The sequence below is a fragment of the Peromyscus maniculatus genome, chromosome 8 (genome assembly GCF_049852395.1).
Source record: "Peromyscus maniculatus bairdii isolate BWxNUB_F1_BW_parent chromosome 8, HU_Pman_BW_mat_3.1, whole genome shotgun sequence".
Taxonomy (NCBI): Eukaryota; Metazoa; Chordata; class Mammalia; order Rodentia; family Cricetidae; genus Peromyscus; species Peromyscus maniculatus.
The window spans coordinates 46,520,650-46,532,155 of NC_134859.1; the positions used below are offsets into that span (position 1 = coordinate 46,520,650).

At 41.7% G+C, this 11,506-nt stretch overlaps 1 protein-coding gene across 8 annotated transcripts in view; it reads left to right on the top strand.

Moving 5' to 3' along the window:
- Specc1 (sperm antigen with calponin homology and coiled-coil domains 1) overlaps nt 1-11,506 on the top strand; it is a 278,263-nt gene that overhangs the window by 139,756 nt on the left and 127,001 nt on the right. The gene's annotated exons all lie outside the window — the stretch shown is intronic.

Consider the following 11,506-nt stretch of genomic DNA (forward strand, 5'->3'; position numbering starts at 1 on the left):
GGCAAATGGTGAAACCTTTTAGATGCCCCAATTTTATCATCTGTAAGATGATGCTAATGATGCTTTTCTAAAACTAGGCATGGTAGTCTTGTCTGTAATCACAGCTCCTGGGAAATCTGAGGCAGGGGATCATATGCACCTAAAAGTTTTAGGGCCAGCCTGGACAACTTAACAAGATCCTGCCTCAAAACAAAAACAAACCCAAGCAAGACAAAAATCTCTTCTGTCAGTTGGATTTTATGAGCCTCAAGTAAGTGTGTGTGTGAAATGCTTTGAAAACCAAAGCGCCAGACGGGGTGTAGTTCATGGTGATCTTGACATACATAGCTACTGTGAGCTGAGGCATAGAACTCCATTGTGATCTATCTATACTGGTTAGCTCTGACTTGCATGGAGCATCACAAAACTGGGGGTCAGGCTTTTCCCATCTCTCCTTAAAGCAAGGCTGCATGTGGAGAAGCAGATCTTTTCATTTACTAAAGTACCCCCACCCCCAAACACACAGCCCCTTATTCTTGGTGTTTGCTGCCTGGAGACCATGCGCTTTATCTTGACACAATGCTGAGGGATTTCTGTTCAGAGGTGCCAAGCTTTAGAGTCAGGCAATGAGGATCTTATTGGCCTACACAGTGCTCAGGAAGGGCCAGCCCTTGCAGGGTGAATTGTGGGGCTAGGCGCCCCTGCACTTTTCAGACTTTTGCACATTGGAAGCTGCTTTTCCAGAGCCATTTTGCATTTTGGCTTCTGGAGATGAGTAAGAGCAGCCAGTGTGTGGGCTCCCTGTGAGTGGTCAGACCATAGCATTATCTTTGCTCACACACTGCTGCTTTGTGTCTTCCTGTGTCTTACTGTAACCCAGCACAGAGCAGTCACTGTGTCCTCTTCAGACTGGAGCCCCCTTTTGAGTGTTAGGGGTCTTTTGTTCAGAAGCTGTGTTACCACCCCCCTGCTTCTGGAGTGCTGTGCTGGCATAGTGGCCACGGTGTAGAGTGAGCATTTGGTATAGAGAAGCATGTAGATTTACAAGTGTTTTACATTCTAACCCAAATTGCTGTGTAAGCAGAATGAGTGAAATTAGTTTTGCATTCATAAAAAAGATTCAGTTATCTTTTTATAAAACCAACTCTAAACTTTGAAGCTACTGTTTGCTTTTAACAAAGTGAGAAAGTAATTTAGCTCTTTTAGATGAATGTAGAACTCTTATGCTTACCCTTCTGTTTGATTTTCAAAGCAGTCTCTACTAACTTTAGTTGGAGAATGTGTATCTCTAGAAAGCACTACACGAAGACTCCTGAAAGGCAGTCCAGCCCTGGAAAAGCCCTTCTTACAAAGTTAAGGTGGGGCTGCAGGGTGATAACGTAGTTCCTTATAGCAGAGTGTCCACTGAATTGTCTCAGACTTTTTTTTTTAATCTCATTTGTTCTAAGTCCAAAGGCTCAGTGCTGCCTGTAAAACCAATGATTGTTGATTGCCTGCCTCTACACTGGTTTCCAGTGCTCACATTGCTTTTCCTTAATTTGATTGTACAGGTGATGTACGCACAGGTCAGAATGAAAGAGGGCAGGAGCTGATGAGAACCCAGAGCAGAGCTGCCTTACTTTTTCATGTCTTGTCCTTTCTGGAGGCATCTATTTGACTATGCTGATTACTGCCATTTAAAATACTTACACAGGCAGCCAGAGAGGTGGCTCGGAGAAGGACCCTTGCCACCAAGCCTGATGACCTGAGCTTGCTTCCTGGAACACACTCACCCCTTATAAGTCTCAAATGAAGGAGAGGACAAACTCCTAAAATTTGTCTTTTGACCTCCACACTTATGCTGTGGCATGTGCACCCCAATAAATAAATGAGTAAAAAAATCAATACAATAAATAAATGTGCACATACATTTTATTTTCTAGATCAATTTTAAGCACAGCACTTCCTGCTCACATATGTATACAGCCTCCAGTATATTAGTGAGCCTGTGTTGATACATCACATAGTTTACACTGGGGTGGTATATGGTTCTTGAACAAATGTAGAATAACGTGTATCCATCATTTTAGCACATGCAGAACATTTTCTGTGCTTTGCCTGTTTGTTCCTCCTCCTAAGCCCTACTGATAGTAGGGCTTTTGTTTGTTTGTTGTTTCCTGCTGTCATAGTTTTGTGCTTTCTGGAATGTTAAATATGGCAACCATACAGAATGCAGCCTTACCGGATTGGCTCCTTTTACTCACTGGTGTGTCCTAACAAGTTCTCCCATGCCCTTTCTTGACATGTGCTTCATGTTTGGGTAACTGTCCCCTAAAATTCCACGTTGAAGGCCCAGTCCCTAGCTTGGTAGAAAGGTGGTGGAAACTGAAAAGGTAGGAGGCCTTCAGGTGATGGGGGTGTGCCCTGGAAGGAGATTGTGGGCCCTGTTCTCTAACCCTTCTCACTTGTTTTCTATCTAGATGAATGTTTTTACCTGAGATTATGGTTACAGGCTGCCAGAGCCAAAACCAATAGGGCTAACCTCTCATAGACCAAAACCCCAAAGACTAAACCATAATAAGTCTCTTATCTTAATAAGTTGACTATCATAGGGATTTGTTACAGTGACAGATAGCTGACCAACACAGCTCAATGGCTCTTTTTTTGTAAGCATTATATAATATTAAATAGTATACATTCACTCACAGAAGGATATTTTGATTGCTTCCCAGTTTTGGTCATTATGAGTAAGCTACTAAAAATATCTATGTATGAGTTTTGTATGGGTTTAACGTTTTGGTTAAACTGGGAGTGTATTATAGGATCACAATTACTACATAATTTTAAGTATTGTTTAATTTAATACAGTTTGTAAGAAACCACTGAGGTATCTTTTACTGTAACATTTAGGTTTCTACCAGCAATGAGAGTTGCTGTTGTTTCCACACTGTGATGGCTACTTTTGTCAACCGACACAGTCTAGAATCACCTGAGAGTCTTAATGAGAGATTATTTAGCTCAGCTGGGCATGTTTGGGGGTGGGGGATTGTTTTATGTTCCAGCCTAAAAGTGGGCTGCTGCATTCTCATGTAGGCAAACTTTTCTTTCCCACCTGCCAGTTCCCAAATAACTGACAGAGACTTAATATAAATTATATATGCTCTGCCAATAGCTCAGGCTTGTCACTAGCTAACTCTTTTTTTTTTTTTTTTGGCTTTTCAAGACAGGGTTTCTCTGTGTAATTTTGGTGCCTGTCTTGGGTCTCACTCTGTAGACCAGGCTGGCCTCCAACTCACAGAGATCCACCTGGCTCTGCCTCCCGAGTGCTGGGGTTAAAGGCGTGCACCGCCAGGCTTCACTAGCTAACTCTTAAAATTTAAATGAACCCATTTACATTAATCTACATTCTGCCACATGGTGTTACTTCTCTTTTATCTTGCACCTTCTGTTTCCTCTCCATGTCTGGCTGGGTACTCCTTTGACTCTGCCCTTCTTCTTCTCAGTATCCTTAGTCTGGTTCTCCCACCAAACCTTATCCTGTCCAGCTATTGGCCACTCAGCTTCTTTTTTTTTTCTCTTTTTTTCCGGAGCTGGGGACCAAACCCAGGGCCTTGCACTTGCTAGGCAAGCACTCTACCACTGAGCTAAATCCCTAACCCCTAGCTTCTTTATTAAACCAATCACAGTGACATATTCACACAGTGTAAAGGATTATTCTACATTCTCAGGGGTTGGGTCTTGGTGTGTAAGTGTAGAGAGGGGGTTGAACCTGGATAGGCATGCATGCATTCATTCTGTTCTTGACTGTGGATATGACTAGCTGTTTCAAGTTCCTGCCTTGGCTTCCCCACAAGGATGAACTGTAACCTGGAGTTGTGAGCTAAAATAAGCCTCTTCTCCCTTAGGTTGCTTTTCATCGGTGTATTTTGTCACAACAGAAAAGAAACTAAGATATATGCTCTCGCCAGCATTTGGTGTTTTCACTGATTGAGAGTTTAGCCACTGTGATTCGTGCATAATGGTATCACACTGTTGCTTGGGGTTTTTGTTTTCTTTATAAGGCAGGGTCTCACATGTGGTTCAGGCTATCTTCAAACACTTGGCAGGCAGGCATCCTGTGTCAGTGCCCCAGGAGCTGAGATTCCAGGTGTGAACACCCACGCCCAGCTTTCACTGCTGTGATCTGCAATCCACTGATAATGTTCTGTGGAGCTTTTTGGATGCTAGTTCTCCACCTGTGTATCTTGTTTGGTGAGGTATCTACTCAGATCTTTCGTGCACTGTTAAGCAGGCTTTTTCTCATCGAGCTTTAAAAGTTCTTTTTATACTGTGAATAACATCCTTTATCAGATGTCATTTGCAAATATTATCTCTCTGGCTGTGGCTTGTTTTCTCTTGATATTGCTATTGTTGAAGTTTCAAATTTATGATTTTTTTCTTGTTATGATAGATGAGGATTTGACTCATAACTGTGTACCTTCTCAGAATGTCATAATCTCACTGTTTTCAGTCTTTTTTTTTCTTTTTTGGTTGTCACTCTTTCCCCCAGCCCCTGAGACAGGGTTTCTCTGTGTAGCCTTGGCTGTCTTGGAACTCACTGTGTAGATCAGGCTGCCTTGAACTCACAGAGATCTGCCTGCCTCTGCCTCCCAAGCGCTGGAATTAAAGGTGTGTGCCACCCCCCCCCCCAGCTGGTTGTCACTTTTAATAATGCATTACATCTTTATTTCTAGTTGTGTCAACTGTATGTAGTATCTTTGGTTCTGTATCTGTAAGGCCAGAGTAGCTATTAATGCTACTATTTTCTCTGCCTGCCAACTCTACCTTGTCACCTGCTTCTTAATTTCCTTATCTATTCTTTCATTTTTTCACCTTTAAGCATAATATTCAAATGACCTTGGGAATAGTCTCCTGTGCTTTGTGTTTAGGCAGTTTATGCAGTAATGATGTTATTGTGACTCTGTCTCTTCTTTCTTGCAGGGTGAAGTCATGGGTTATAGTTTTGTTGCCTATTTTATATAGCTCTTGTGTTGAGTAAAGTTTTTTTTAGTTTTTCACCATTTTTGTTTTATCTTAATTTTTTTTCATGCTTTTCATACAATTAGATATTCTGTAAAAGAAACTCCATCTGTGGCATTCCGACCCCTTGAACTGGTCTAGACATGGCTTCCATACCTGTGTCTGCGTATCTGTGGTAGTTATTTTTCTTGTGACTGTTTCATTGTCATTTCTTTTCACAAATACTTGAAAACAGCTTTTGGGAAGGTTTATTAGTTTTAGCCTTGGCATTTGAACTTGGCACTAGTGATGGGAAGAGAGAAGGGGAGAGAGAGAAAGAAGGGCCAGGCCAAACCAGGGCTAGCCATATAGCCCATAAATTGTCCCCAGTGACCTGTTTCTTTTAGCTGAGCCACACCTGTTAAAGGTGCCACAGCCTCTCAGAGCAGAACTACCATCAGAGGACCTAGTGTTCAAACACATGATACTGTGGGAGGCATTTTACATTTAAGACCTAGCATTCCACCTCTGGCCCCCATAAGCTCACAGCTAGCTTATAATACAATAATGCTTTCAGTTCATTCTCTGAAGTCCCCATAATCTTATATTTTTGATACTGTTCAAAGGTCCAAAATGGTAAACTCATAACTTTGAGCCTCTGTAAAATTAAAAAAAAAAAGTTACACCCAGTGTACAAAGGCACTGAGTAAACATTTCTGTTCTAAAAGGAAGGAATTGGGGGGCAGGGCACAGCAAGGAAAGACAGGATCAAAAGACCCACAAACCTGTAGCTTTGTGTCTTGTATCTGGGGTTTGTGATGGCATCTTTGGGGCTCCAGTGGGCTTGGATAGCCCTACCTCTTCAAGTCTATTGTGGGGGTATAGGGGACATGTGGCCTGTCTCCAAGCCTGACTCCAAGCCTTGGTACCTACAGCTTTCCTTGGTGAATTTCCCACATTCCTGACCTTCACAACATCCCAGAATTTCCACAACTTTTGTGACTCAGGCTTCACTTTCACAGCTTCACTCACAGACAGTTCAGGAGCTCCATGGAGGGAATTTGACCCTGCTGCACATCACTTGCCTGGGCAACTTTCTGGAATCTCAGTACAAGCCATCATGATCCTCCCCGCCTTCTTGCATTTTGCATGTCCGCAAAACCAGCACCACTTGTTAATGACAAGCTGCTTAGAGCTTGAGATGTAACCTGGCTTGCTGGGTCCTCGGAAGCTTCTGCCTTCCTAGCTAGACCTGCCCAAACACTTCCCTAGGCAGCCATTTTCCACCAAGGTACCCTGAAGGCTCTGCAGGCACTCTCAAAAGAAGTTTACATTATGCCTTAGAGCTCTCAGTTGATGAGGTAGGGCTCCTCCCCTTTTGTCCCAGCACAAAGCCAGAAGCTTCTTCTTGCTGTCACTGATCTTGGTCTTAAACAACTGCATCCCCCTTGTCAGTTTCCTCCCTGTCCTAAACTTGAACTCCTTTCCTCTCCACTTTCCACTCACTATAAATCTGGGTAAATGCAGTGAGCAGTAGCTGTGCTACCATCTGAATGCTATGATCTCTTGAAATGTGCCCCACAAAACAAATTAGTCCATAAGTTTTTGAATTCAGTTTTACTCAAATTTTCAAGACTCAGGCAGAATGCAGCCAGATTCTTTGCCAGAATGGAACACGAATGGTTTCTAGCCCAGGTCCTGATAGAATCCATGTTCCACTCTGAAACCTCTGAAATAGTTTACTGTCTGCATTGCTTTTGATATTGGTCATATAAATGTCCACTAAAATCACTGACTAATCACTGACTGGATTCTAGAGCTTCTCATTAGCCTGCTGTTCCAAACTCTTCCACATTTCTCCCACAAACCAGTTCCAAAAGCTTTCAAGCAGAGTGGTCAGATTATCATAGCAGTGGTACCAGTTTTCTGCACGTGGCTGGTTGACCAGATGTCTAAGAGAAGAACTGAGGGGAAGGGTTTACCATAGCCCCCAGGTTCACAGCAGGGAGGCATGGTGGTTGGGGCCCTGGCCTCAGCTACTTACATGACAGTGCCAGATGGGAAGCAGAGGCAGACTCAGCTAGAACTGCGACCAGGCTATGAGCTCTAAACAAGAGAGGACCAGTCTTCCTTGGCTATAGACAGGTGTTGCAGTGAGCAGTGCTCTGAATCTTGTATCTGGGCAACATTTTTCTTTTTTTAATCAAGAAGCAAATGATTAGATAGAGTTGTGTAAATAATGTCTCATGTAGACCTATGTCTGGTATTTGGAGACTAGTACCAATAAACCTAGGTTATTCTTTTCTGCTGAATGTTTAAGACCATGCACGTGGTCAAAATTAATTTTATTTTTGGACTGTCAAGGCTAGTTGAGGATCTAGCCCTCAGGGGTCGTATGGGCTTGAGAGAAACCTCTGGCCCCTCTAATTTTTCTTTTACCAGTTGTTCCTTATTTGTGAGGATAAGTCAAAGGCCTGGCTTAGCCAACTATGCCTTCCCTTGGAAGGGAAACATGAGGAAATGTTTTCTCTGTGTTGATCCTCCTCTTTGTAGACTTGATGCTGGTTAGAATACAAAGGCTTCCCTGAACAAGAGACCATGTAACTCTACATTTAAGAGCTGGCTCACAGTCCCCTGAGACCTCAGTGACCTTGGAAGGCAAGAAGAAACTATTCTCCTTTTTAGTTCCTCTGACCACATTAGTATAGCCTCAGGTCTGGTTATTGAACAGCCAGAAGATCAGTTACACCAGTCTGGTACTTTTAACTTGTGGTGATATTGTGTTCCCCAAAATATTGTGCACCCTAATAAACTTATCTGGGATCAGAGAAGCAGAACAAGCCACAGCCACCTCACCTTTTAAATTCCTCAGCTGATCCTGTTTCCTCAGATTGAAAACCTCTGAGTCCTCATCCAGAATGAATCTCAGCTGAACTGCTGCTAAAAGCCTAAAAGCTTAACAGACTTTAGTTCCTAGTCCTCACACCTTATATACTTTTCTGCTTCCTGCCTTCACTTCCTGGGATTAAAGGCGTGTGTCACCATGCCTGGCTATTTTTTCAGTGTGACACTGAACTCAAGGAGATCCAGACAGATCTCTGTCTTCGGGATGTTAGGATTAAAGATGTGTGTGCCACCCTTTTCTGGCCTCTATATCTAGTGGCTGTTCTGTTCTCTGACCCCAGATAAGTTTATTAGGGTGCACAGCATTTTGGGGAACACAATATCACCACATTAACTACTGTATAATATTTCAATAACCAAACATTTCTAAATAAACTTTGATTAGACATGCATATTTTAACCAGTCCTTCTAATTGTTGATCTTTGAAATTTTTAATAACCATATACATCATTCTAAGTTTCATCCTTTATGTACCTTAAATAACTTACTCAGACCTTCATAATTTGTGTAAACTTCCTAGTTTTCCATTCTGAAAACATCCAGCCATCTTAATTTTCATATATTTAAGTTCCTCTTTAGTAAAACAGTTTACATTATTACATCCTTCTACCATTTTATTTTGTTTACTGTTTATGAATATCATAAGACATAATAGCATTAACAAGTGAATTTACTATTTGTTGTGAGAAATTTCTCCCAGGTGGGGAGGAGGAGCTAAGCAATATGTGTCCCCTCTGATAAAGTCCTAAAGACATCAGCGTTCACCCTAGGAAACTGATGAGTTTATTGGGCTCATTTACCAAGCCTGGGTGAGGGGCTACTGTCAGGAGGGTGGGTACCCAAAAGCAGCCCATGCATAATGTTGAGGATACTGACTAGAGTTTCCTGGGTGTGTTAAGAGTCAAGGAGAAGTGAGTGAGGTTGAGTATAATGGTCAGGACAAGAAGTCTGCTGTTGGCACAGACTTGGATAAGAAATAGATTCTGGCTGGGCATGGTGGCGCACACCTTTAATCCCAACACTGGGGAGGCAGAAGCAGGGGGATCTCTATGAGTTTGGAGCTAGCCTGGTCTACATAGAGAGCTCAAGGCCAGCTAGGGGGTGCATAGTGAGATCCTAGCTGAAAACAAAACAAAAATGAAACACAGATTCTGGGACAGAAATACAGATGAGATGCTTAACTGATAGTTTGTCCCAAAGGTATGGGAGGTTGGAGTCGAGAAGACCTGAGAAAAAGAGGTCTAAGACATTTACATAAAATATTCTAGGTTCAGACCAAAACAAAGGAAAGGAACAATATAGCAACACTTCCAAAGCTGTTGATAGGATTCTCCGGCTAGTTGTCTGGCTGCAGAAAGAAAAGAGGAAGGAGATTTTAAATGTGGTTTGAAGGCCCTTAGACAGAATGGAGAGAATACAGAGGTTCAGAAAGCCTTAGAGAAAAGAGCAGTGCAGTTTTAACAAAGAAAAGAAAAAAAAAAACAGATGCAACAAATATTTGCATTATATGTTTCACAACATACTGGGTATATTTCATAAATAAACTTTGGTTTGCTGTTAATTCGGAGTGGTTTGTACAAGGCGCAGGTAATAATTATAAGGAGAACAGACCAAACTTTGGCAGCAAAAGGAAGGAAAAGCAACAAATGACTAAAGGTGGAAAGAGAATGGGGGGAGGAAGGAAGAGGAGCCTCACTTATGTGATGTTTGAGGAATGGCAGATACTGTTGTGATAATCCTCGATCTGCAGGTCTGCCTGTTGGATGGACGCAGTTACTATGAAACATTAGTGATCTTCCAGTCTTTAGTATGGCCCTCTCCAAGATGACCTCATTCTAGAGGATTGGTGTTACAAAAACATTTTATTGCTGAGTGGTTACAATCTTCATTTTATAAGAATAATTAAACCTTTTCTTTATTGAGTAATTTAGTGTGATGTAAGCAAATTAACTGGATGAGTACAAGTTTTAGAAGTCTGTCACAGTACTCAGTGTCTGAAGAGCATAATTTAATTTTTTTAGATTTATTTTATGTTCATGAATGTACATCACATGAGGGCCTAGTGCTTTGCCTGCAGAAGTTAGAAGAAGATGTTAGATCCCCTGGAACTAGAGTTACAGATAGTTGTGAGCCACCATGTGGGTACTGAGAACTGAACCTGGATCCTCTGCAAGAGCAACATGTCTTCATCCATCTCTATGGCACCAACATAATTTCAAAGTTAAAGAACCAGGGTTTCTATATTGTAACGTGGCTGAGCCTCTCCAGGACTTAGCAATTGCTTCCCATCATCATTGCTGTGTTTTGATTAGCTGCCTAGGCCAGGATGGACTCTGAGTCTCTTAACACCAGGCTGTGACCAGCCAAGGGTGCATTCTACACCCCCTTCTAGACTACAGAGAGGGAAAGATGGGTCGTATCTGGGATCTTTCCTGATTAGAGACCAGGCTATAGCAGTCAGCCCAGACTCCAGAGGTCTTTGCAATTGTTAAGTGAGTTTAAGTCCAGAGTCTGTTTCCCTGTGACCCCTGTGTGAACTTTAATGTTTTTACCCCTAGATATCATTGGCATTCTCTAGAATATAGAAAAAAAAAAACTCCTTGAACTTAACTTTCTCATAATAATATTCTAAATTCTGTCTCATTTCCCTGTTTTATGAATCTCTTTCAAATTTGTAGCTATTCTACATCCTTATCCCATTTGTTCTTGTCTCTCTATGAATATAAATGAGCACACCAATTCTGTTTCCTATTCTTTTTTTCTTTTTGATTTTTCAATTCAGGGTTTCTCTGTGTTGCCCTGGCTGTCCTGGAACTTGCTTTGTAGACTAGGCTGGCCTCAAACTCAGAAATCCACCTGCCTCTGCCCCCTGAGTGCCAATTCTGTTTTCTAATTCCTTGTTAGAGTCCTTCCTTCCCCCGCCTTCACTTCCTCATTGAGGATGAAATATAGGACCTTGGTCTTGCTAAGCAAGTTTGTTACTGCTCAGCTATCTCCAGCCCTTCTTCCTGCCTCAGAGCTGCACTCAGTTAAAGTATGTCATTGGGAAATGTAAATAGGCTTGTATTTTAATCCCAGCAACATTATCTGTGTAGCTATATTAAGCTGCAAGTTATAGAGGGCCTAGTTCAGAGTGACTTACAGAAACCTGTAAATCAGCTGCTGTAACTGAAAGATCAGCAATAGGCCAAGATATTTAAAAATATCTTTTTTTCTAGTATTTATAGATCTTCTGAAAATTTTTATATATTTTTCATACAGTGCATTTTGATCATATTCTTTCCCCTTCCCGGCTCCTCCCAGATCCCTCTCCAAAAACAAAACAAAAACCAAAACAAACAAACAAAAAACAACAATGAAAATGGAAATCATAACAGATAAGCAAACAAACAAGTCATTAAGACAAAAAAAAAGTATATGAAAAAAACATGGAGTTCATGGTCATGGAGCCTGTTCTGGAGTGTGATTGATATGCCCAAGGACATTGTGTTGGAGAAAACTAATTTGCCCTTTCCCAGCAGATATCAATTGCAGATAGTTTCTTAGTTAGGGGTGGGACTTTGTGCCCACTTCTCCTTTTCAGTGCTGGGATTTTGTCTGGTTTGAATTTGTGTGGAACTTATGTCTGCTGTCATTCTGTGTGAG